Raw genomic sequence first — 27,130 nt, forward strand, 5'->3', positions numbered from 1 at the left:
AGATCTCTTTTTTCTGCTTATCTTAGTTTTGAGTATAAGTATTCTAGGAATTTAAATTACTCAGCCTACCTTTACATCTTTAATAGAATCTTTCGAGTTTGTAAATTAGTGTTGATATGATTTTGCAATGTGAATCATCACAGCACTCTAAGAAACTGCCCATTAGCTAACCTGAGACACCTGAATGCCTTAGTTTATCCCAAATATGAGTTCAAGTCGTAAATCAATACAGATCAGCTTCTCTAAGACTCTTTGAGAAGACATACAGGATAGAGATAACTTGGCTGATGTGGGAGTGATTTTTAAACTTATTGTAACTTAACCAAGTGTTCACTTCTCAGGTTGCACAATGATGAAGGCATTGTATTATCCCCTTATCTTGTGCTAAGTGCCATCCATATTTAGTAACAGTATTATTAACAAGAGCAACGTATCATTATTGCACATGCAGTATTTTAGCTCTTTGTATTTGATTTCTTTGCTGAAGTTATTTCAAGGCAGAGAGGAAGATTTCTGTGGGCACACTGCAAGAATGCACGCTACTTTCATGTAGCCTCATGGAAGCCTGGCATGGGATGTCACATTTCTATGGCATGACACACAGCAGATAAAGAAAAAGCCTAAGCAAAAATGTAAGGTGGAAGCTTCTAAAGCACAATAAGCTATCCTATGATTTTAGCAGGGATATATTTGAAAATACTTTCACAAATCCAAGCGCGTTTTCCCCCCCCCCTCCCCCCCCCCCCCCCAACCACCCCCCCCCCCCCCCCCCCCCCCCCCCCCCCCCCCCCCCCCCCCCCCATTATGATTCTTAGCACCAGTTGCTGCACTACCTTATACTAGAAAGAGAGCTGTCATCTTATTCAAATTTTCTGAGGCCCAGCCTTTCTTCTATGAGAAAAATAATTGTTGCTTCATTTCCGGTTTCCCCCCTCTAGCCAAAGAAACAATCTACTTGAGGAGCACAACTGGTCAGCACTGTGAAGTTCTGTATGCTCACTGCTAATTACTGTATTTGTGATTGCTGACCCTAATGGTTTTGCCAAGGAGTGACTTAGAGTATATTGAGTACATTAATATCTAAAAGCTAGCCCTCCAGCACGTAGGGCCAGTAGAAATGGTAGAGACAGTAACTTACCAAGCACTCCAGTTAAGCACAGTCTACAACTATCTGATTGTCTTTTATGCTTCTCTTGTTTTAACCCTTCAGTCACTCTGACAAGTACATTTGAACTGAGATGATTTTGACAGTTAGAACAATAACGTAGAAAATCTAAGACTGCCAGGATGAAAAGCAGTGCATAGTACTCATGCAGTACTTTTATCCCATCTCTTAAAAGAAATCAGAAATTATCATGTCTTTCTTTGTTCATTATTCTAAGTACTTTACCAGGCTGCTTTTGATTTTTCTGCACTTACATGTAATACATGCAATAATTGTTATTATTGCTAACAATTGTTAACAACTGTTGTTATTGTGACAGAGTTTATGCTAGGTGAACTCTTGTTTGGTGGTTTTTTTTTGTTGTTTTTTGGGGGTTTTTTTTGTTTGGTTGGTTGGTTGGTTTTTTTTTTTTTTTTTTTGTTTTGTTTTTTTTTGACAGCAGTGATCATAAGGAGTCCAGTCAGTATTCATTCTAATAGCAATGATCATAAAGAATTCATTTGCTATTCATATCAATGTCACAGGTGTTTCCATAGCACTCATGCTAACTGCAATTTTAGGATCCTTCAATGAATGCTTACACAAAGATTGGTTTTGATAGGATCTCCTACAACTTCCCAACTGGCTGATTTAGCTTTGGCTATACGGAAGTGAGCTCAAAAGATGTGACGGTTTGTAAACCAAGATCTTTAACAATAATAAGTTTCATTTTACATGACATTTTCTTGTACCCATATCTTGAAGCCTGTCTGTTTAGCAATTGATCAGCCATGGAGCTTCATGGAGGTGAGATCTATTTTCAGACATAGTCTTCATGCTTCTGCAGAGACTCAAGAGTTAGATATATTTTTGGCATCACTTGCAATGGTAGAACAGGATACTTACAAGAAAATGTGAGGCTAAATTGTGCAAAGGGGAAAAAAAAGGTATATATCTGACTAATAGTGATTCAGAATATACTAAAATTGTGCAGATTAAACATATTTTTAATCAGACTATTAACAAAAAGATTCACAACTGAATTAATAAGTCATATTTCGTTATTCTAACATAAAAGATACCTGGTATGAGGCATAAATATGTGCAATAAAGCCTTCTGCTTATGTATTGTGAACAGCAGTTCTTTTAATATTAGAAGTGAATCCATATGGGTTATTTGACATGTAAAATATTAACTTTTATAGCAAGAATGCAAATGAGAGTCTCAGCACTAATTATAGCTGCAGATCCCACTCAGGAATGAGGCTCTGTGTGACTAATGATTTCAGCAAAATGGAGAAATGGCCTGCTTCCCTCAAGAGGCAGCATATCTCTAGCTCCCTCTCCTCCCTCTGCAACCCTTCAAAATTCTCAGCATGTCTCAGTACAGTACCTAATGTGTATGCTGCTTCCAGGAACTGGCTCCTACAAACAGGTCACCAGCTTCATGTTTTTATAGACAGTTTTATATAACTGTCTCTAGAGCGGAGAAAATGTTATTTCATATTTATCCAGAAAAATGTAATTTCAGAAGACATTCTTATTTTGATTGGCCATTCCAGATTTCTGTTTCTTCCATTAATGAGACAAACATATCAAACATATTGGGTTTTGATATAGGATGGTCTGATAGCTCTGCCCTGAATTCTTCACAATACTTTTCCTCTGTTAGGGTTGTGGGTTGTTGGTTGTTGTGTTGTTGTTTTTTTTTGTTTTTGTTTGTTTGTTTGTTTGGTGTTGTTTTTTTTTTTTTTTTCCCCAGAAGAATAGGATGTTCTTTAGAAAAACAAAACAAAACAATCATACCAAATCTAGTTTTGTCATTATTCTTTGCTTTCCACATGGAATCTTCTGATAAACATGTATCTGTTTGAGATGACTGCTGTGACTCTCACTCAAACCTGTCATTTTTATTCCTGAAATGGCCAGAGGGTTCACTGGAAAGTAAAAAGGAACTGCTATTTCTTGTTAAAAAATATATTTTTTATGGTATGTTCCTGTTAGAAAATTGTTCCTACCTGAGCTACTTACAGGTCCTCTGTATGTACAAGCATGAGACTGTACTCGGAGTAACCTCTAATGTGTTTATATTTTTCTGAATTTTATTATCCTTTATAAAGGAAATTTTAGAAAAAGCGTGCCTAGGAAATACACTGTTAGAAATATGATGAAAAAACAATTATTGAATATATCATAGGTGGTTTAAACTATCATATAATTATATTTCAATAATAAAATACACATACAGTTAAACTGGAATATTAATAATATTGTGAGTTATTGCCAATCTGTGGAGGAAAGGAAGTAGTTTTACTAAAATTTAATGAAGGAGTTTTTAACCTAAGTTTCTTTGCTCTAATAATAAATTCTCTTTTTTATCAGTGCTGCTGGCCAATGTCTCTAAAATTAAGCAATGTCTTATGCAAATGTCTAGGATGGCAGATTGCAGGTGTTCAAAAAAGGGCATAACTGTGGATATAATTCAAATTTCAAATGATGTTGAATTTGTAATACTGCTTAATCAGACACAAGTGAGGAAGTGTCAGTATTTCTGACATTATTATAGAAAAGGAAAGTAAAAATACTATCTTAATTCAGTTACTCTGGAAAAAAATCAATAATTTTTGAAATGCGAACTTTATTTTTAAGAAGTGTTTTGCTGTACATTATTGGAAACACTCTTGTGATGTGTAGAACAACTGGCATGAGGAGTTCTTTATGAGAAATTTACTAAATCAGTTCCAGGCTGTCTTAATAAATCACTGCAAGGCTCATTAGTGTAATTTTCTAGACTTCATCAAGGTGCATTTACTATAGCTGCACCAATACATGCGGCAATTTCACTACCAATAATGGTCTTGCCAAACAACTGAATTCTGATTGTGTGCAATTTGGCTAGATAACTATATTTTTTGCTTCTAATAAAATTTTCCTAATTTACCTAATTTCTATTTTCCTGTTACTTTGAGCACCTTAAAAACTAAGACTAGAGAATGGATTGCTTCATCAAAATGAAATTATATGCATCTAAAAGATTAGTTCATTTATGTGTGATTAAAGTCAGTGGATTATCTTTTTCTGTGTCATTGCTGCTGCTGCTCTAAGGTGAGGTATTCCAAATTCCACTAAGAGTGGTCAAGTTCTTCTTGCTTTTCCTTTCACTGACAGTGGGGTTAGGAACAGGTGAAAGGAATTTAACAAGGTTTTTTTTCCTTTCCCTAAAATAATTATGTTTTTATATATTGCTAAGCATGTTGAAGATCTGGCTGTAATATTCAATATTCAATACTCAATACTCAATATTTTATATTCAATAATTCTAACCTATTCAAAGCAATAAAATATTAAATTAAGTAATTAAATAATTAAAATATTAAATGTTTGTATAATACATGTTGATATGAAAAGAAGAAAAATATTAAAGTGAATTAGGGGGGGGTTAAGCTCTGTGTAGCCTTTCCATTAGTAAAATGTGCCAGTATTTATCAGCTGAAAGTTGATGTGGGCTCTAATGGCAAGATTTTCAGAGGTTTTGAATGCCTATCTCTTGAGTCACATTGTGTTAAGCTCTCAAAAACATCCCAAATGCTTAAGCATTGCTCAGGACTTTCTGGCAGGTAAGGATTCTCAAAGTGCCTCAAACTCTGCATCCAAAAATATATCCAAAGTACCTCCAAAAGTAAGACATTTAAAATCACAAATCTTTGAATTGGTTTCCTGAAAAGTATTCAAGGCCTTAAAACTAGGGGCTTAGAGGCAGATTTTCTTTTAGAAAGGTCTCAGATAATGATGTAAATTGATTCAAATGTAATTAGTACCAATTCAAAGTGTATATTGATTTGTGCCATATTGGTTTAGGTGGAAAGGTACATAAAATAAGTAAATTCCTAATCCCTGTTTGAGATTGGTTTGTTCAATTGCTTGGAGACATCCACATCTCCAGGCTGAGTTTGTTATTTAATATCAAGTGGCAAGTCTACACATACAATTGTCTTGTCAATATGAGTTAAATTCCTAGGGACTAGGATCCGCAAACTGATTTTGAGTACCTAGACGAAATCTCTTGTAAATATCTTATGTCTGAAAGGCTGTACAAGATAAGAAAGCTTGTCAGTTAAATATGAACACCACACACTTTATTTATGCTAATTACAATATTACTATATGAATTGCAAAATTAATTATCATACTCAATCGTTATTAATTTAATATTTAGGGCTTGAATGCTAAGAATGTCTAGGTTAGAGATATCTGACATTGTTTCACTAGTGAGAAATATATGTTTTTCCTCAGAACAGAGCAAGCAAGTACACTGATCTTTGATGCCATTAAACCTTACAATATTTTCTAGGCTACAAATGGTTAAGGTGCATATTTCAATCTGTAGGCATTGTCTGCTTAATTCTAGGGGGTCAAGTAATTTAGAAACAGAATCCTGAGAAATTTAACTCAGAAATCAGGGGGAGACTTGCTTTGTTTTATAAACAGTCACATCCGTTACTGTATGATAGAACCTGGCACTGCCGGAAAACCTGTTTATTTGCCTCTAACTAGGAAGCATACAAATTCACATAGGCAGTGTTAAATAGAAGCATACACAGCAGCACAGTATAAGCATATACACAGCAACACCAATGATGCTTCTGTAAAACTTTTGCTGTTGCCTCAAATCACTTCCTCGTATTCCACTTTCTACCAGTAGTAGTGTTATTGGCTGTGGTAGAGCAATACAATGAAATTGTAAACCCCTTCTGTTTTCTGTGGGTGTTTTTTTGGTTTTTTTTTTTTTTTTTTTTTTTTTTTTTTTTTTTTTTTAAGTTTCTTTCAGAATAAAACACATGTATCCTTGATAAACAAAAATAGTGATTCTTGGAGACTGCTTCTTTCTACACCTGGAGGCCTCAAAAACTGTGCCAATCACTTAGATCTTGCCTTTTCCCACTTGCTTGTGATTGTGAGTCTACTTTTCAATAGAGTTTGAGTGCTACACTAAGTATCTGGGTATTGGTACTGCAGCTTTTCTTCTGATCCTTCTCTTACATCCAGCAGTTACAAATTCACAAGAAGGTAGCAAATAGGCCTTCTCGTTTGTGGGTGGTATCAGCATGCCTATGTATTTCTGATGGGCTATTGTCAGAATGCCAGATCTTTACCCAGCTGTGGGTTGAATTGGCAATTTCTTAGGAGCCTGTGCAATATGAATAAAATGAAGTGTATTACAGCTGTCCTCATCTTAATACAGAGGAATAATCAGCAAAACTTGCAGCAAGTCCCAGCATGTGATATCTCTGATCAAGACCGAGTATCACATGCTGAGATATGAGATAGGCTGCATCTTCCTATTAGTAATAAGCTTAGCTTCAAACTGAGTCAAAGACTATATGATCTTGCATTTACAGAAAGCAGCACGGGGAGTCAGGATACTAGGATACCACTGTTCATAGAGCCACAGACTTGTCTGTGAAATCCTTTTGGTCAGCAGGTTTAGATTTACATCTTAGATTTTGGATGACCTATTTCAGCAATAGAATACCAAATTCTAAAAACAAGGCTTGGCTGTCTCAGACAAGACATCTGGAGTGGAAGCAGAAAAGCAGTGTTCATTTAAAGCAAAGATCTTAGTTTTATTCATCAGTTTTCTCTTCTAACAAACAAACAACAACAACAACAACAACAAAAACCCCCAGCAACAACAACAAAAAGCGCTTATGATTTTCTCCAAGGAAAATGTTGACAAGTGTGTCTTTTTTTCATACCAAAAAACCTAGAATCTCAGAAAGAAAAAAAATACACAGGAAATGTGACTATGATCTTGACAGACAAGTAACTGTTTAGAAAGTTCAGTCCCAAAAAAAGGGAAACCATTGAAAATATTCTGAAGGCATTTTAATAAAGGGTGCTGTGTGAGAAATGCAGGTAATGTATCTATAAATAAACGTTAATTTGTTTGTGTAGATGTATTTTCCCTCAAAGAAAAACAGTTTTCTGACACTTCAACAGATGGAAAGGGTTTGACTAGTAGCAGACATTCAGAGTCCTCTCATGAAAAAAGGATTCTGCTGTTTATTATGTTTCCTAGAAATGATGTTCAGAACAATGTAATTTGAAAGTATTTTGAAGTGACTCTTCCACAGCTGTCTTAGCTGATAGCATAGGACAGATGGTGCAACACAGGCCAGCATACAAGTTTACTTTTTCCACAACTTTATTAGCTGAGTGCTTTGAAAAGCAAGTGATGCTATCTTGTAAAATAGGTAAACAAAATGGGACAGGCTTTCTACCCCTGGCTAGGTGCCACCTTTGAGCTGCTGTGGCAGGGAGTAAGAAGGAAGGAGAAGGGAGAAATCTTCTTAGTCAGATCTTTCTTCAGCACCTGCTTCTATTGAGTTTCATGCTGGGTAAGCTAATTGCCATTCCTAGCATTGCCTATCAACTTCCCTCAGGTGCTTGTGCAAAGAAAGGGGCAGGCCAACTTCCAGTTTTTCAGTGTCAAAATCATTCTGAAAAACTGAGTCATCAGCTACTTGCTTTGTTAAGCACTGTTGTGTAGCAGTTAAAGGAAAATCTTTACTGTAATACCTACTGCAAGTAGCTAAAACAAAAGGATATGCTGCCAAGCTGACAAAGTTGTTAGACAAATAAGTTGTTAGGTGTCTGAAAGACATGATTCATCATGAATAGGGATATTTAAAATTAGGCTATATCCAATTATTTTTTAATTTCTATTTGCATTTTAATGAAGATTGAGCTAAATGAGATAAATGGCAGAGAGATTTCTGTATAAAAAATATCCTTGAATTTTCTGTGTCAAGAATTAGATTTTCAATGGTTTGGCATACCTGAGGTAAGATGAGTCCCTAAAAATGTTTTAAAAACTGTTAGGCATTTATCTACCTCAGGTCATCCCTTTGAACCTAGAAGGAATTTGGCATATCTTAGTCTGCTTGCATCCTCCTGGGTCTGACAGCCTTCATGAAATTATCTGGTGGGATTTCTAGAAGTACTGAATGCAGGCAACTAAATTCAGAATTGATGGGAAATATGATCAGGCTTTAACAATTCCAGGAAACAGTATATGAATATTGCCAATATTATGTAACATTGCTGCTGCATGAGAAAAAACTGATTTATTTTTTCTTTTTTTCAAAAGAATTCTGAACACCCTTATTGTTGCTGGAATTCTTGGCACAACACCTCTGTGTAAAAACCTTTACATTTTTGAAATGGCTCAAAAGAAAGCTCCACAAGCACTGTAAAATATTTTATTGAGACTTATCATTTTGATCAAAGCATGATTAATTTTTCTTTTTATTTGGCATGCAGTGAACAGTTGAATGTACTTTATGGTGTCTAGAATGCTGCTGAAGGAATGGTAGCATAGATACACCACTAAATATTAACATACGTCCATGTACATTATGTTCATGTTCAGCTGGACTTTAGGCCCCTTGTACTTTTGGGAACATGCTTTTGTTGCACCTTCTTTTTTCTGTTATGGTATTCTAACAACATGCTTATTGTACATTAATAATCCTTAAAAAGCTAATTTCAACTTACTTCTCCTTAAAAATATGACATTTTCTACTATAGGCTGCTGCTTTATATGGTCAAACTGCCTATGCTGTAATGAATTTGTAGCTAATTTCCCATTCAATTGATTTGATAAAACTTATACACTGTTTGAAAGTAATTTAAGTATTTAGTATATTACAGCCAAGCAATGCCTTTCAGTGTCAGCTTCTCAGGTATTAACCATCTTTAGAGAAAGGTGGACTACAACAGGCCAGACTTCACTGGGAAAAGACATACTGTATCCACTACCTACAATTAGCAAAAGAAAATTGTTTTCTGCACAGTAATTAAAAAAGTTTAGTACACTGAAAAATCTTAGTGTTTCCAATACTACTCCTGCTCTCATAATGCAGCTGGTAATTTAATTTCCATTACCATTGTAACATTAGGCCTTTCCCTGGTGCAGCTGGTGGCTATCCTCTTCTCCAAGCACAAGACATTTGCTTATTTTTAAAAAGCAAAACAAAACAGAAAAAAAAGCAAGGGGGAAAAAAAAAAGAGTTCTACACCAGGTCTTCTAACATGGAATTGTAGAATCATTCAGATTGGAAAAGACCTCTAAGATCATTGAGTCTAATGGTTCTCACTGCACCACTGTGTTCGCTGCTAAACCATATCTCCAAGCGCCACATCCACACGCCTTTTGAACACTTCCAAGGAATGTGGTTCAACCTCTTCCTTGGGCAGCCTCTTAAAATATCTGACCACCATTTCAGTAAAAAAATTCTTTCTGATATCTAATCTAAATCTCCTCTGGTGCAACTTGAGTCCATTTCCCCTTGCCCTGTCACCTCTCATTTGGGAGGAGAGACCGTTCTCCACCATCTGGCTACAGCCTCCTTTCAGATAGCTGAGGTGAGAAATAATGTCTTCCCTGAGCCTCCTTTTCTCCAGGCTAAACACCCCCAGCTCTCTCAGCTGCTCCTCACAGGATTTGTGCTCCAGACCCTTCCCCAGCTCCGTTGCCCTTCCCTGCACTCACTGCAGCCCCTCAATGTCTTTCTCACAGTGAGGGGCCCAGAACTGGTCCCAGCACTCCAGGTGTGGCCTCAGCAGTGCTGGGTACAGAGGGACAATCCCTGCCCTGGTCCTGCTGGCCACACTATTGCTGGGACAGCCAGGATGCCACTGGCCTTCCTGGCCACCTGGGCACACACTGCCTCATGATCAGCTGGATGTCAACCAGCATGCCCAGGGCTTTTCTGCTGGGCACTCTGCTACCAAACTGTGGTACTACATGCAACGGCTGTGATCCAAGTGAAAAATAGCTAATTCACCGGGACAGAGACTAAAAAGTGGAAGCTGATCCTCTGCACAAGTTCTTAATGTAAGTATAACTTAGGATATTAAATCTCATACTGATTTAGCAAAAAGACATTTGACAAAGGATTTGTCTCCATAATCAAAAGTAGTTAATTGGAGTGCCTGGATAAATGCTACTTAAATCTTACCATGCTTACAAATTTTGAAATATTAAGATTATCCTGTATGCAAATCTAACCTGTAGTTATGCAAACTTATAGTCTCCTAATCGAAATGAACCACAAGTGGCATTTATCTAATTAGAACTTCTGGAGTGACTCACCTGTAGAGCAGAATTTTCATGTTTTTCATAAAGGTGGAAAAGTTACAAATATAAATTAATTATCCTCTTCTTTCTGTTCTGCATAGCAGGCATTCAGTCAGTGAGATACAATAACATACTTCCTGTAATTCTTCAGCATAGTTCCAATGCTTACTGACTTCCTAAAACATAACTGGGTCTGTTTAGTGAATGACAAAATTAACTTCCAAACAATCTTCCCAAAGCAGCAGTTTTTAAAAAATGAATATTCTCAGGATGCAGTTTAACAGAGTTAAAAAACATATTGTTGGATTAATAAAAAAATAATCAATGTAAAGGGCCAGTTGTCTTGTAATAAATGGTTTTGTTGCATTAATAAAATTACTTCTCTTATGCTCCTAAGTTAATTAGAACATAGGGTGTGCCTGTATCTGGCTTTTAATTCTGTTCAATTTTTACTGATGAATTATACTAGTGAAGTATTATTACTTTATTTTCTCTTGTTTGGGTGTTTTGAGAATGACTTGATTTTGTTTATTCCAGCTCTTGCATTTCATAGTATTGACAGTGTGCTTTGCCTGTCAGTGAGTGTCCTCATTCTGCATTTATAGAGGTCATGCATTATAGCTGCAAAGGTGAAATCTCTCCTTATTTTCCTGATGGTATTGACTTACATTTTAAAGTAGTTTACCTTTTAGTGAAACAGCATTTATTTAGCGTATCTTACAAAAGAAAACAAAACAAAACAAAAACAGCAGAGAAAGAAGGACAATATCTTACCCATAAGTTAGTCACATTTGCTAGCTGTTTACACAAACCTCTATACTATCTTAAACCATAACTGTTTATGCACAAATTTCTAAATCAGCTTGTAAAACCCAGTGCTGGTATTATTATATTTCAGGCTTAATATTGGAGCAAGTTCTCACTGGAGCAGTGCTGTTATGGCTCAGCTGAGCTACTCATGTCACTCTGGAAAGCAATATCCAGTTGTTCAGCCTCCCAAGAGACAGCTAAGTAGATGGCTTAGTAAACTTGATCTAATCAAAACAAAAGGTTCTAAGCCAGCTAAATGTAAAAGTACCCACCAAAGCAAGGAAAAAAAATATACTTACTGAATGGAGAACTGATAGTCAGTTACATTGTGTTCCTGGTTCCAGGTTTTTTCTATGCCTTTACTAAGAGTAGGTGCAGACAGAACAGGGATTTCTCCTTTCTTTGTGAAGCTACTTGAGCACAATCACAAAAAGAAACTTGTAGGGTTGAAGAGGCACAAGGAATACTGCTTGAAGTTGGGAGACTGAAGCTCCAAGGAAACACTAGAAACTGAGTTAAGGGACAGAGAGCAGATACCAGGTCACCAAGAAGATGAAAGAAATTTCCAGCAAACATAGAGAAGTGAGATGCAAGTCAGATGCAATTTGGAAGGCTGGGGATTTGAGTAAAACAAACACTGGATTTTAGGACAAGTCTACAAAGCAGTAGAGCAGCACAATGTTTTATATATTCTATTATACTTTGTGTTTCCTCTATCTACAACTAGTTTATGTAATTTTAAAGCCTGACTTTCTTTTATTTTTTTATCAGTTTAAAAGCCTTTTGATCTCCTTTGGGACATTCTCTGTAGGAAAAAAGTCTAGTAAGATCCACCTTAAAGCTTTTACTGATCTGGATCATGTTCCATAGACAGTCAACTGAAAGACAGTGCCTGAAATCTAGTGCAAAGAGAAAAAAACTACCAGTACACAAATGACAACAGCTAAAGGGTTGATTTGTTCAGGAATAATGAATTTAAATAAAAAAATAATTTTCCCTCATGTGGTATTGAGAAGGACTAGTACTGGAATAATAAATAAATTTTGAATATTCATTAAAATGTTATAGAATTGGTAGCACATAATAGAAAATAGCCATAAAACTTTTCTGAAGAAAATGTCCATGACAGACTCAATGACCTTTGCCCATGTGTTATCATAAAGAATTAGTGATGTCTTCCATGTCATGCTAAATGGCTCAACGACAAACCATTTCAAAGAGAAAGGCATAATGAGAAGCACAGAAAGCTGAAACTGATGGGGAAAAAAAAAAGAAAAAAGAAAGAAAAGGACTATATTTTTAAGTCTGTGGTGATTAATTTTGGGAACAAACTACCTAGAGAATTATTTGAGTCCCATCTCCTATATTTCAGATCAAAAATAGTGTCTGAAAAATAAGGTCTAGGAAACTCAAGATGTTTAATAATAGCTGAACTCATGCTATTTCATTTACTAAGGGGGAAAAAAAAAAGAGTAGACTGAAGTAAAGTGTTATATTGATACATAGCAGGACAGACTATAGGATCTTGCAATCCAGACTGCTTCCAAAATCTAGACTCTTTAGGAGTATAGTTACTGTAAAACACAAAATACTACCCTTGCTACCCAGGAGACTTTGTAGATACTTGATGTCAAGAGTATAAAAAGCTACCTTTGCATGTTAACTTAGGGTTTACAGGCATACCTTCAATATCTTCACATGAAAGAAAGAACCTTTGTAGCATTTTTAGTGCATTTTCCTGTAAACTCAAACCCTGTGTGTAGACTACAGGCAAAGCAGGAAATGAAAAGTTCTTAACTGCACCAGTAGCCAGGTTAATGGTCCCTCCCATTCTCTCTTGTAGTGAAGAACAAAAATCACATTATGCCCAAATGTATTATGAAAGAAATTGTACTAATCTTTGTGAGGATTTGCATCCATATATGTTTCTTCTATATATTTTATTATCAGAGGATGGAAATGTTCATATTCTTCCCAGGAATGTCCACAGAGCAGTGGGACTTGTGATGCTGTATTTTTTATATCCAAATATTCTTAACAAATAGATTCCTGTATTACCATGTATGTTGAAACAGTATGTAAGCAAAACTGTTGAATAAATACTAGAAGTACAAGACTTTAGTGTTTTGTTTGGGTTTTTTTTTTTTTTGTCTCTCCTTTTACTTGTGATTAACAAGAACTTGAATATTCCTTTGTTTCACTTTGCATTTAATTCTGCATGGGGTAGGTTATCACAGGATCCTAACTTGAGACAGTTTCAAGGAGTCTTGGAAGTAGAATACATCACAAAGCTTATAGATAGGTTAATGCAAGTAGCTGGAATTTGAAACCTCTAACTGAGAACCTTTCAGATATTTTAGAGGAATGAATGTAAAACCTCTGATTTACTTTGAAAGTTTGCTTGCAAAGTTACATTTCCAAGTATTTATGTATTTATTTTAATTCAGATTTGGAAGAAGTACAATGCTGTTCTTAAATTTTTACTGTGCTGATTCCTCAGAAAAAAATCTTACCTTTTTTCACAACAATGCACTTAGAAAAGTAAGTATATTGGTTAATACAGTGAATTTGCTCTCTGAATAAAGTAGTTAAATGTATCTTCTAGGATAATTTATCACTTAGCAACTTGCATGACACTGGGCAAAGATACCAAAAAATCTTTTCTCCTTGACTGAATGGTCTCATCTCACAAGATCTCCACAAACTTCAAAGATAAAATAAAAAGGTTTTGTGAAAAATAATGACAACACCAGCTAATAAAATTTTAAAAACTCATGCTGCAAATCGTAGTCATGTAGCTTCTCAGAGCATTCCACTAGTGGGCACAAAAGTAATTTTTGAAGGAAACACAAGCTTAAGAACTTCTGTTTAAACAGTAAGACTGGGTAATGGGACATGGATAACTGTTAAGCTTGTTAAGCTATTTTTCAAAGCAGAGGAAAAGGAAAAGAGTAGGACTCATAGGAAAAGAGTCTGAATGTGAAGTTATGAAAATGAGCATCTGTTGTTATGAGAAATGTCAGATACGGAAGTTTTAAATATCTGATTTACCTAGATTTTTCAACTTCCAGGGGAAAAAAAAAAAAAAAGAAAAAAAAGATAATAGCTATCACCTGAGCCAGTAGTTTTAAGAGTTCAAATTTTGTTGACTGTCTGCCTTCAGGGCTTGACGAGTCTTTGTGTTAAGAATCCACCTGATAATAATGTTTCACTGGGAATATAATAATACTCTTTTGCTAGAGGCAGCTGGCAAAGAAACTTCCTAAGTCAACTAGAATTCTCTTTTTTATTAGCTGGAATTTACTTCTAGGTCTTCATCTTTTACTTTTTGCTTAGCTGCAGGAACAGAAAAGGAATATGTGCAGAAAAGCTCAAAATGAAATATGCCAAATCTTTTTCTCCATTTAGAGATTCTAGTTTTCTGAAAGATTCTTCTTGCATAGTTTTCAGCAAATATGAAAATCATAAGGATGGCAGAAGTTATGTGGCTTTTCAGCTCAACTGGGATAGAAAAAACATAGAATAATTTGATTTGGAAGGGATCTTTAAAAGGTCATCTAGTCCAGTCCCCTTGCAATGAGCAGTGACAACTTCAACTAGATCAGGTTTCTCAAAGCCTCAGTCTAATCTTGAATGTTTCTAGGGATTTAGCATCCACCACCTCTCTGGGTAATCTGTGCCAGTGCCTCATGACTCTCATAAAAAAAATTCTTTCTTATATTTGGTCTAAATCCACTCTAACTTTTTTTTTTTTTTTTTTCCCCTCACCTTTTTTTCCCCTTAATCAAAAGAGGATAGTTTTAAATTAGCAGTGAGGCAGAGAAAAAGAGGAAAATTGTAGACAACACCTGGTGTTAAAATCTGGATTTACTATTCCGTTAGAGCAAATTAGTAGCTAGTAGCTAACATATCTTGGAATCCAGATGAACGATGCCAGTAGCAATAACAATAATTAAAAAATAATAATAATAATAATATTCAGATGTGTATAATGACTGTGACTCCTAAGGACTTGGATGTGTTTTAGGGGTCATTTTTTGAGGCACTCATCAGAGTGGGTTCTAGTCCTGAAGGGAGCCTTTGGGTGTCATGGTAATAACAATTCAATCTAAAATAAGAAAACACATTTTCTTCTTCACTCTCATTCTCCTGTGGTCTTGGAGGGGAGAGCTGTTCTACTCAGCTCAGGCTCAGGCTACTTTTAAGATGAAGTGTGCTCAGGAAATATGCTAATCCAGCAGATCCATTTAGTGCTGCAGTGGTGTCTTTTCGTCAGAACAGTCTGTCAGCTGGCCTTGGTGAGTTGATCACCAGTTTTAAGTGTGATGGATTTCTCATCTCTCCCCCGAACCAGCAGCTCTTCCAGGCTTGGTATCCAAATGCAGATAATAATTGGAACTACAGTCACAACTGTAGTTGCGAGCTAAAATATTTCTTAATGGTATTTAATACAGAGGTAAAATAAAGGTCCAAATTACACTAAATCAAGTAATTTACTTCAGTTATATATTGGGAAAACAATATCATCATCATTTTCCATAACTCTGTTCTGAAACCCTTTCAAACTGAGGAGGTGCGAAGAGTTATCTCCCTTAAGTGAGGTCACCCAAGTCCCAGATACAGCTCCATCACTTCGTCTTGCTCTCAGATGCTTTGAAGAACAAACAGAGTGTTTGGAACAAACTAGGCTGCCATCTGTAGGAAGTGTTTCCAGGCTCTTTTCCAGAAAGGGTGATGTTTTCTTCCACAGCCTCTTCCTTATGTTAGCCAGGGAGGTTCTGATTAAAGAAATGTATTTTGAATGGGAGATAAGGAACAACATTTGCCCTCATCTTCCCTACTGTTAACCCTTGTAATTTAAGGACTTTCAGCTGCTGAACTCCAGACGCTGCTTTTCCCCTTGATACTTTTAGAACTGTGGGTGATAATTCATCTGAGTCTGTTGCTTTGTCAATTTTTAGTCATTCTAATTACCTCATTATCTACTGTACTGAAATGATAAAGCCCTCAACAGTTCAGTACTCCTTCTCCCCACAGGAAATTCCATCTCCTCCTCTGGGATGTTACCTTCTTTTTTTAAAAGCCAGAGAAATTATTTAAGGGCTGGGCATAAATACTAGTTTTGCTGGTTTAAACACTTTCCTTCGTCATTGATTGCTTTTATAATTGCAGTTACTCTATAGTCTTTGTTTACAAATCAATAATTTTGTTATATTTCCTTAATAATAAATGGCATCAGGGAGAGAGAAAAGAGACATTGCATAAAATCTAGAAACTCTATCCAAATCAGAGAAAAAAAATGCAGATTTTACCAACACCAAAGGTGACTGTTCATAGCAATGAACTTCAAATTCACGCTACATTTTTACTCAGTGAACCATATTTTTTTTTCTGCAAGATTACTTTAGCATGAGAAGTATGGAATGAGGCATCAATCTATGAAATTACATTATATGAGTTTCATTTACCTTGGGCCAAGGAAAGAAGTGAATTTGGATTTCTCCACTGTCAATAAATATTCCAAATTTGCATCTGCTCTATATTATAGCTATTTTATATTTGTCCTTATGCTGTTTCTTAAAAAAAAAAGGAGTATTTTTGAAAAACTACTGTAAGTACTTGAGAGTACATTTGGAGACGATCTTAGAGAAGAGATTCTGTATGGGCTGAGATAGATGACTGCAGTTATGGGGGAGGTATTGGATCTACAGTCAGTTCCTGTTGTTTTGTTTCCTGGCTGGCTGTCTCAGGGGAACTGCTCACTGAATAGGCTATTTGGTATTTTTCCTGTCCAGTACATCACCTAGTTTGAATCCCCTTTTGAATTGCCCAAGTTCCATGTCCTGTCTTCTTCCCTAATCAATGTTTTTTGCATGGTCTTTCTCTTGTCCCCAACAGAAGAGAGTCCATGTGATATCATTCTGCTTCAGGGTCAGTCTCTATAGCTAGCACAAGTTTTTTCCCAGCTTTCTTTCTGGAAGCTACATCTTACCAAGTGAACACACGAAGTCAGAGAAAGTACCTGGCTTCCACATTAGTGAATCGCCAAAGAGGTGAGCATTTACTTTCTGAAAGCAAGACTAGAAGCAGTAAGGGCATGGGATATGATTCAATTTTTCTCTCACTTAAAAGTGTGTCAGTAGAAAATCATCCCCCAAAGCAGTATTTGAACAGAGAATAGAAGTGTAAGAGGATTCAGAGGGAAAGATCTGTGAGGAGGAGGATAGACAAGGGAAAGAAGGAAACGAGAGGACAAAGCACTTAAAATGTGAGGAGGAATTAGCCTAGGAGAAGTATAGGAAAAAGTTCTACTATCCATGAGAGATATGGAAGAACAAAAAAGAATGGAGTTCTGCCTGTTAGAAAAGGAGGGTCAGGACACAAGAGAAAGCATTCAAAAGAGCACGAAGTGGGCTAAGAAGAAAGAAGCAGAGAGAGGAGATTGGAAATAGTGGGAGCTGACAAAACTTTTAGGCAAACATACAGAAATTTTGTACCCTTGACTATTTCTTTAGGAGGAATTATATAATTCAAGCCTGTTTTAAGTGCCATTTCATTCAAGTCCAGTCCCTTCTGTTATTCTGCATTTGAATTCCACATCTCTGCAGGCTTACAGGCAGGTGGAGATACCCTATTCATACAGAATCTTCACACACATTAATTCACAGAGCATGGGACTTTACTACATTACCTTTCTATCCTTAGGATCCTAGATACTTGAGATCTAATTTTTAGAGTTTTTGAAATGTAGACCCTGGTTTCCAATAAGTCCATCCCGCTTGTCTGCTATTACAAATACTTTCCTTGTTTAAGGCAGTCAAGGTTCTAAATTCCTCTTCTAGCAAGTATGTTTTGCTGTGGTAGGCTTCCCAACATGTCTCCAGCCATGAAGAAATTATTCCTTTTTCTGGATGCTTAATCAGCACACTCACGTGTGAACAGCCACCTTGTGACATGCACAAACCTCTGCCCTGCTTCAGGAGACTCAGAACAACAACGACCTCACTGGTTTCCACCTCATCTATCTAGCCTTCTTCACAGGAGTAACTTCTCAGCTGGAATTTATTATGTCTAGGCACAAGTCCTGGTAAGCTCATCTTCTTTTGCTTTAAAAGCTGCATATAGAGGAACCTGTTTTACCTGCTCCTAAATTCAGCTGAATGGCATAGAACATTTTAGAGAGATTGCCACACAGCTATTTTTGAACACATTTATTTTTGTTCCCTATAGTAACTGATCTGAATCTGTGATCCAGATCTTTAAATTCTATAAACTGACATACTTTATTTGAAATATTTTATTGTGTAATAGATGGAATTTTGATTTCTATGATGTAAGCTTTGTGCCTTATTGTCAGTATATAACTAAAAATCCCCACAAATTCTCAGAAATAAGAGACAGTCATAGCAGGTCTCCTATCCTTCCACGTTCAAATTTTAATTCTTTATTAAAATGGAAATTCACAGTAAATCAGATGAAATCAAGTATTTGGATTTAAATTTTTTTTAGGGATGTTTTCAGGTGTTTGTAGCGACATATATGTAATCTACATGTCTTCACTGGATCTGTAAAAAACCTTTTTCTTAAAGCTATTGTGATCTCCCATATGCTGTGTATACAAAAGATGTGTTAAGAAGCTTGGGCCCACAGAGAATGACAACTGAGGTAAATCTAAGATTCAGCTATTTTGGATTTGATTGAAATAATATTTTCAGAAAGCAATATTTTAAGTACCTTCTGAATTAAAATATGAAATTCCACTGACAATTTTATGGGGGGAAAATGTCTTTTTCTGAGAAAAATACTAGTTTATAATACAAAAGAAATCTTTCCAGTAAGTCTTCCAAAAACTTCCTATACACTTTATTTTGAGTTGAGAATGGCCCAAACAAGACATGTCCCCTTGATGGATGGGGTCCCATACAGATACCTCAGCATTTTTATAAAGAGCAACAACAACAACAACAATAATAGAAGTAGTACATCAGTAATGTTCCAGGAAAAAAAAAAAAAAAAAAAAAAAAAAAAAAAAAAAAAAAAAAAAAAAAAAAAAAAAGTTGAATATAGATAATATCCTCAAAAGGGTTGCATATGTCTCCAATGTTCTTCATTGCCACTGTTCTTTATATGCAAGCCAGTATGTTACCAATAAATATATTAAAAATCAGAAATTTTGCAGATGGTCTTGAATTAATTCTAAAATATCCTGTTATACAGGGGAATTTATGTCCAGGAGATGAAATTTTCTTTCCCAGAATAAGGTAGCATCACCCCTATTTCCATCTCTGTGCCAACAGCAAGTACTTAAGCTATTAGAATTTTGTTTTTTCTTGACTGAGCTTTCTTCAAGTTAAGGAATGGAAATGAAATATATATATGGACATATTTCAGCTTTGGTACCAGCTCAAATTCTACAACAAAATCCTGGGACATTCATTACCCAGTGTTGAAATTGTTACTGGCTGTGCAGAAAGAGAATTTGAACTAAATGTAATTTATAAACTCTATGATACATAGGAAGTAATGTACCTGACATTTATTTTTTTACTGTATTCATTTTAATTCTGTTCAGTGTGTTGTCCTGCTGTTCTCAGAGCTGTCTCATAGCTTTCTCTGTGTGCAAAGCATGGCCATAAGCACAAATAAATGAAAGACACAGTGTTTTGTTGTCATTATCGAAAGAAACACAAGCACAGCACTCTGAGATGCTGACTGTAAAGATGGTTTCTCAATTTCCCTTTCGATTGCCCTGGTTCCACAGGACCTACACTCAAAAGCAAAGGCAAAGAAGCAGAGTGAAGCTTCGTATGTGTGCAATGGAGGTGCATGAGGAAGGCCTGAGGTTCACTAGATGTTCATGCCAAGTACTACTTTTGCACCTTTGGATTCATCAAGACATCTGCAAAGGCTGAAAAACATGTGCCTTTCCAGAATAGCAACTGTAAATCAGGCACCATGTCCTAAAATTAAATCAGATGCCTCTGTTTAGGTTATATACTCTAGAAATCTTGCTCCTCAGTTACTCCATGGAGGGTGCCAGGATATTTGTATTCTTTGCAGTAAGAGTAATACAACAAATAACATTCCTATTTGTTGGCACTGCCTGCTTTATTAAACCTTGTGACTTAATGAGCCTTTTTTAGTTTTGGTGGCCATTTTTTTCCAGAGTGTGAGACAGCTAAACACCCAAATCAAAATAAAGATAAAAGTGAAGAAAAATTTAGACAAAATGGTGTCCAGAATAGATAAAACATTTCATAGCCTAAAGTGGCATCTAGAGAGCATTTAAGTGTCTATATGTATCCTAAAAGGGTAAATCATCCAAAGGAAAGAAAAGGAAAGGTTGTAACATTGTATTTTAGGTTGTTTTTGTGGGTTTGGGGAGTCCTAGATACACGTTTTGCCTCACAGAATTGTGTATGTATTTTCCTGTCATTGCATATATATAAACATGCCTGGAAAAGTAAGAGAGGTTCTGGATTCCATTCTTGGCATCAGACAGCAAAATACATCATTATTATGTAAATTTTGTGTTTGGACAGCAGATTTCTTTGAAAGTCCCAAACTCCTGCCATAAAGGTAATTCTGATTTATATTTATCCACATAATTAGTTCTGGAAGAATTTTTTTTTTTTTTTTTTAATTTTCATTCATATACATTTCAAAGAGGAAGAAAATGTCATATTAAGATTATCCCATATGAAAAGCAAGCAAAAATATATGTAATAGCCAGCCACAATTGACCACACAGCATGATGGCTCTTGAAAGAAAGAAAAAAAAAAAGGAAAGAATTTCAGCCAGTTGGGAAGTTGTCCCAGATACTGATGAAAAGATAATAATTAATGATAGGATTTTTATTCATTTATTTATTTAGAGACAGATGCATTTCTAATTTTAACCTCAAAAGGACATTTCAGCCTTGCATATTACACAGATTTTTGGATAGTACTTTATAGATATTTCTGTAAGAAATGTGGACTTTGCTGTTGGCATTTTCTTTCAAGGATCCTTTCAGTCTGAAGGAACTCCCTTTTCCCTTTCCTGTTTCTACAGAGCTGAAAACATGAGATCTCTGTGCATCACATTTTGATATCTTATAAGCTTATTTACTGCAATACCTATTCATCACTCAGAGCAAAAGATAACATTTTGGCATAGCCAGTTTGAGAGGGATCAGGGTTTCCCTCAAGCCTTTTCCAATGTGGGTTTGAAAAAGGCCTCATGTGCCGAAGATTAAAATCTTCCTAGTATGCCTTTCATTCTCTATGTGAATATTCCTTTGTTGGTGAAAAGAGAATAGTGATTCGGCTTATTGTCAATATTTAGCCAGTATTTGAGTTGCTTTTGTAACACTATGGGCTTACTTTCTCTCTAACTTATCACCAAAGAATGTAAAAGGCTGCCCCTCGAAGTCACTGATGGATATGTTGATTGTCTTTGGATGGAGTCCTGCAAGAAGTACTGCACTTTTCTGTTAGAAACATTTTGACACCCTGTTATCTTCCTGAGTTGATCAGGCACCTGCTGCTAGTCCACCTGCCTTTTTGGCAACCAGAAATGCTTGTCTGCCTCTCTTTCCTAGGTTTTTTTTCCCCCCCCATCTCTGGCTGTGCAAGTATCAACAGGTGGGATCAATTGTGAGGAAGGATGTTGTGCCAATGCTTCATCGCTGGCATGGAGGCAGGAGCTCCTGCAGAGGGGATGGCATGTGTGGCTTGAAGAAGGCTGCTCTGCAGAGATCGGTGCTGTCTGGCACCCGTGCATTACTAGAGGGTCAAACCAACTTTGGAGCAGGCAGGGTGCCATTCTGACAGAAGGGGTGGCCAAGATGCCAGGTAGTTATGCAGCGTGTTTGCTGAGGGTTTGATTTTCAGTCTGCAATGTTTAAATGTCTGTTCATCTTGAATTTATACATATTTTTTTAAGAAAATGCATGAAAATTAATCTAAAATTGCAGTGTATTAACTTAAGAAAAAAGTAAAAAGAGCTTCTGAAGCCCATGAAAAAGGAAGCTTGCAGCCATAGTTGTATTTCACTGATGGGTACGTTCACCTACTTCTGTTTTCAGTGACAGGTCTCTCTAGGGCCGGTTCTGTAGTAGGAACTGTCCCCTAATAGTGAGCGTTGACACTATTTCTGCACTGTAGGGGGCAGAAATATACAAAGTCATAAAAGTTATAAGGATCAACCCACCTGGATCTGCCAATCAGAATTATTTCCTGGAGCTAGTAGAGCTTTTAAAAATCCTTATATTTTTAATCCAGTTAAGTGCACATTTCAGACAGAACCAAGGAGGAAGGATATGCAAAAGGATATAAAGAGCACTTTTAAAATCCATTGACCATATTAACATCTTAAAGGAAAAAAAAAATAGTCTTATGAATTTGTGTGACAGTTTGAAACAGTACTTGTATTATCTGCATCAATCTACCTCTTAAGCAGTCACCTCTATTTTGAGAGCATACTGAGAGCAATCATGCCTGTTTGCAGCTAACCTCCTCATTATAAGATACTAAATAGTGTCTTTAGCACAAACATTTGAATTAATTGTTGGCATCTCAATGGGACGGATTGCCAAGACTTTATGGATGAGATCCAGTCTTGGTACTGTATAGGATATCAGACTCATATTAGCCCAGCAGCCAGGCAAGTCCCTTAAATACTTCCTCAACTGAGAAGTAGACAAAGCCCTCATTGGACTCTCTGAAGCTCTCATTATGCAAAATTGTCTTCCTATCTCATGGAGCTGTCTAATTAGTCAATATCAAGAAAGGCACATTTTTATCTTTCTCCATCCCAGCACTGCTGGACACAACACTTGTAAAACTATTATAATCATATTGATTAAGATAGAGCCTTAGGTGAAGCTTGTAAAGACAAGCTAACTCTTTGGACAGTCCTTAGATTGTATCAGTGGCTGTTTAAAAACAGGCTGCTACACAGGCTGAACAAAATTATGCCATTCATGCCACCCTCCTAAGTCTTTACTGCTTTCTCCAATGCTGCAGCTCATTGTTATATTTAGTGTCTGACCAAAGGAACTGCCATGTGATGAGCAGTCAAAGTGAAAAGGAAAAAAAATAAGATTGCATTTCAGCAATTTCTCCTGAGCTTATAAACTCTTAAAAATTTGAAACTTGGCAGGAGTAGCTCAGAGAAGATGGATTACCTGTTTCAACACTGTACTGTTTAATTATTTTGCATCTTTTAAGAAGAAGGATGTGCATTTTATAGGAAGGAAAGAGGAGCAGTTTACTGGAGACTAAAGGACATATAGGTTATGCTGATGAGTCTTTGACTAAGATTGATTCAGTGAGATGAGAAAGCAGCTCTGAAAATCCTCCTGCCTTTTTTTTTTTTTTTTTTTTTCCCCTGACATTTTTCTAGATCTTATAAACATTGTGTCAGAATAAAAGTGTGAATCTGAGTTCCATACTGGCAGAACTACTGTGGCATTTTGAGATCTCCCCTTAAAAAAAGGATTCACTTTGAAAATGCTTTTAAAGAAACTAGAGGTTATGTTTCTCTGTACAGTTGGTCTGACATAAGCTGACCAGTGGTGCAATTGTTCATAAATCTACTTTTCCTGGTCAACTGTAATATTTTTACTATAGGCAGTACTAAATCAGTCCCTGGTAATTTTATTCTCAATATAATTTAAGGCTTTGTACTCTCTTTTAATAACTTTGTTATTCTTCTAACAAAGAATTTTAAACATCTAATTCAGCAGGGCTAATGGAACAGAATATATGTAGGAGCAGTGGATGTAGGTATACCTAGTGTTTTCAGTCCAGAAATCCAAATGTGAATATCCCATAGCTGAGCAATTCCATACCTATTTTCAGGCTCCTCCAAAGTGCTTAGTAGAGAAAAATATGACCTTCCAGAGCACTGCAGTAGCTGATCTTTGGAAGCTTTGGAAACATCCTCAGTTTTACAGAGATAAAGGCTCTGTACTTTTTTTGTTACCAGGTGCACAATTGTGTTAATGAAGAACCACAATTAATTTACCACCTAATTTGTTGCTTGTTATTTGATTGCATGCTATTACCATTAGAAGTGTTTGTGGTTGTAGTCAGTCTGGAATTAAATTTAAATAAACTATATGGCCTATGGAAATTTTCTTGTACAGATCATGAGCTAACAGACATGACTCATTATGTTCAAAAGTAAAGGGAGGTGAATTAATTTCAGTTTTGGCTTCTCTTAACAGTGGGTTTGTCAAGACCAGCAGCAGCCTTGTGCAGAAGCATTTCCACACACTTCTACTCTGATAAGAAGCAATAGAATGATTACCTCTTTGTAACTAAAAATGTAGTGATTTTCATAAAGTCACCTATCTTAACATCTCCACATTGCCATATTGTCATGATCTGGAATATTGCCTAGATAAGGCTTCTTTCCAACTTCTTGACTTATTTCCTGTGCATAAAAAGGAACTGGGACAAAGAACCCTATGGATTATGAAGCTCAGAATAGAAAATACTGTATCATATAAGGTTATGTTGTAATACAGTATGCTTGGTAACAATTTGAGAACATTGCTTTAACTCGATGGCAAGCTGTTTTGTATAGCTCTGTTCAGAAGCATTTATAGTCTGTGGAATGAATCAGTTTCTAAATCGTAGCTGACTCTGATTTCTGCTATTTGTATTTGTTATAGGAGAAGTACTTTTAGGGGAGAAATCATTGCAAATTTGAAATACTGCTTTGATAAACATCAAAATTCAAGAACTGGAGGCACAGAAGCACATTTAAGAGCTAAACACGAAACCGCTAAAATTATCTGCAAAGTGATCGCTAAATGGAAATCAAAAAGGTCTGCTGCAATGCACTCTAGGGAATCGAGATTCACACACTAAGAGCGCTGCAGGTGCTGTGCTGGACAGTGAAACACAATGTTTTAATTAAATCATGGGCCTTCCTGAGGGAATATTGCATTAAAAACCAAGTGAATCTGACATAATGGCAAGATCTACATTCCTAGTTCTTAGTCAAGTCATTACATTAGTCTGCCAATTAGATCAGGAGGGAGGCATTTCAAATTACAACAGCAATTTTAGAGAGTAGATAATTATGGCAAGTTATGAATGACAGATATTACTGCAGACAGGGTTTTGTTTTGTTTTGTTTTGTTTTAACCCCCTACCACCTCTTTTCCTTTTTCCTTTTTTTCCCTTTCTTCCATAATGTGTGGTTTTTTTGTTTTTTTTTTTTTTTTGAGGATTCCTAGCATCAAATGTTATATAGCACTTTGCTTACCATTTAGTTCTTGTTACTTTATTAAGCAAACTTCAGTCATAATTTGTCTGTAACTGTTGCTGACATTTATAGCTAAACTACAGTAAGTCTTATTATATTTATGCTTCTAGTTTTCAGCTGTCTGGATACTTTCACTGTAACAGCTACCTTCATAATAGTATTCACAAAAGGCACCTATGCAGGAATTTTATTGTGATATTTTATATACTGTTGGATACTGCTTTTTATGTATTTACACTAGGACAAAAATCATGTCATGCTAGTGTGACAATTACTTTTGACTTAACAGAAGTATAATTAAAACTGAATATGGAACAGATGTAGTTAAAAAATATTTTCATGGATGCATATTAGAGTAGCATATTTTCCCAATATTAAAAACTGCTTTTTGAGTCCAAGTAAGATAATTATGGTTCTTAATAGACACCTGCACTGTTTATGCTTACACTGTGTCCTCTAGAAATGCAGGTCTTGTTGCAAGATTATTTTCTTTTATTTTTTCTATACTAATTGCTGAATTAGAGTTGATTTAATTTGGAATGTAGAACAGTCTCACCTAATTACTTCATCGGATAATTTCTACTGTTTAGACATACTTATGAGGACTGGTATTCTGCAGGAAGAAGGGAGGGCGAGAGCGAGGGAGGGGAAGAAAAGAAGGGGAGAGCAGGGCAGGGGGAGGGGCAGGGAGGGGTAAAAAAAAAACAAAAACCAACCAAACAAAACCAACCAACCAACCAAACAAAACCACACCACCACCCCCCCAAAACAAAACAAAACAAAACAAAACAAAACAAAACAACAACAACAACAACAACAAAACCACCAGGAAAAAAAAAAAAAAAAAAAAAAAAAAAACCACAAAAAAACCCCAACCAAATTCGGTCAACATGGAATATTTCCTTTGATCTAAAAGTAAATTTTTCAAGATGAAAAAAAGTCTTGACTTAATGGTCTGCAGCTCAGAATATAAATATCCTTCAAAGATGCAGTATAGGCATGCTTGATTCTTTCTTCTATTAAGAAGCCAAAGTCCACAATTTCAAGGGGTAGCACATCACCTTTGTGAGATGCAATGTTCAGAATTCTCCTGACAATGTTTTGATTTTAAAGAGAAACCCTGTGGTGGATGTGTTAGGGACTGACCTGACAGAGGAAACAGCAGATTTGTTTTCATTTTCATTCCTGAGGCAGTGAGTAACCAAATATTTTTGACATGGGAGTGCAGAACTTGACTACACCTTATTGATTAGGGTATCCTCATTTATAATGGGATTCAAACTCTGTCTTAAATGGAAAAGGAGTAGATTTGAACCATGATTTCTTTCAGATATTGACATAATATATACATGAATATATATATTAATATATGTTTATATATATATTACAGAACTCACATTAACAGAATATTCAGCTGTTTTGTTGAAGTTGTTTTGCCCTTTAGGAAATGCTTGGACTTGTTTGCCTAGGTGTAGGGGGCATGCACCAATGCCATTTACAAATTTAGTTCAAATTACTAAAGCTAGTATTTATTAACTGCATACGTAGTATACCTCTTAAATTCCATGGCAAAGGAGAGTGGGAATGCAAAAAAATCCCCCGTGCCTAACACAAAAGATGTCAGGAGCACTTGAGTAGAAGATTCCAGTGGCAGCTATTAAATAAATAAATTGTATCTAATTGAGGAAATGCCCCATGCTGAAAATGACTGGGGGTTCAGGAGGCTGTTAGGAGAAACATGTATGCATCTTCTGTTACTCTTTCCTATGTA

The sequence above is a fragment of the Hirundo rustica genome, chromosome 3 (assembly GCF_015227805.2).
Source record: "Hirundo rustica isolate bHirRus1 chromosome 3, bHirRus1.pri.v3, whole genome shotgun sequence".
NCBI classification, from domain to species: Eukaryota; Metazoa; Chordata; class Aves; order Passeriformes; family Hirundinidae; genus Hirundo; species Hirundo rustica.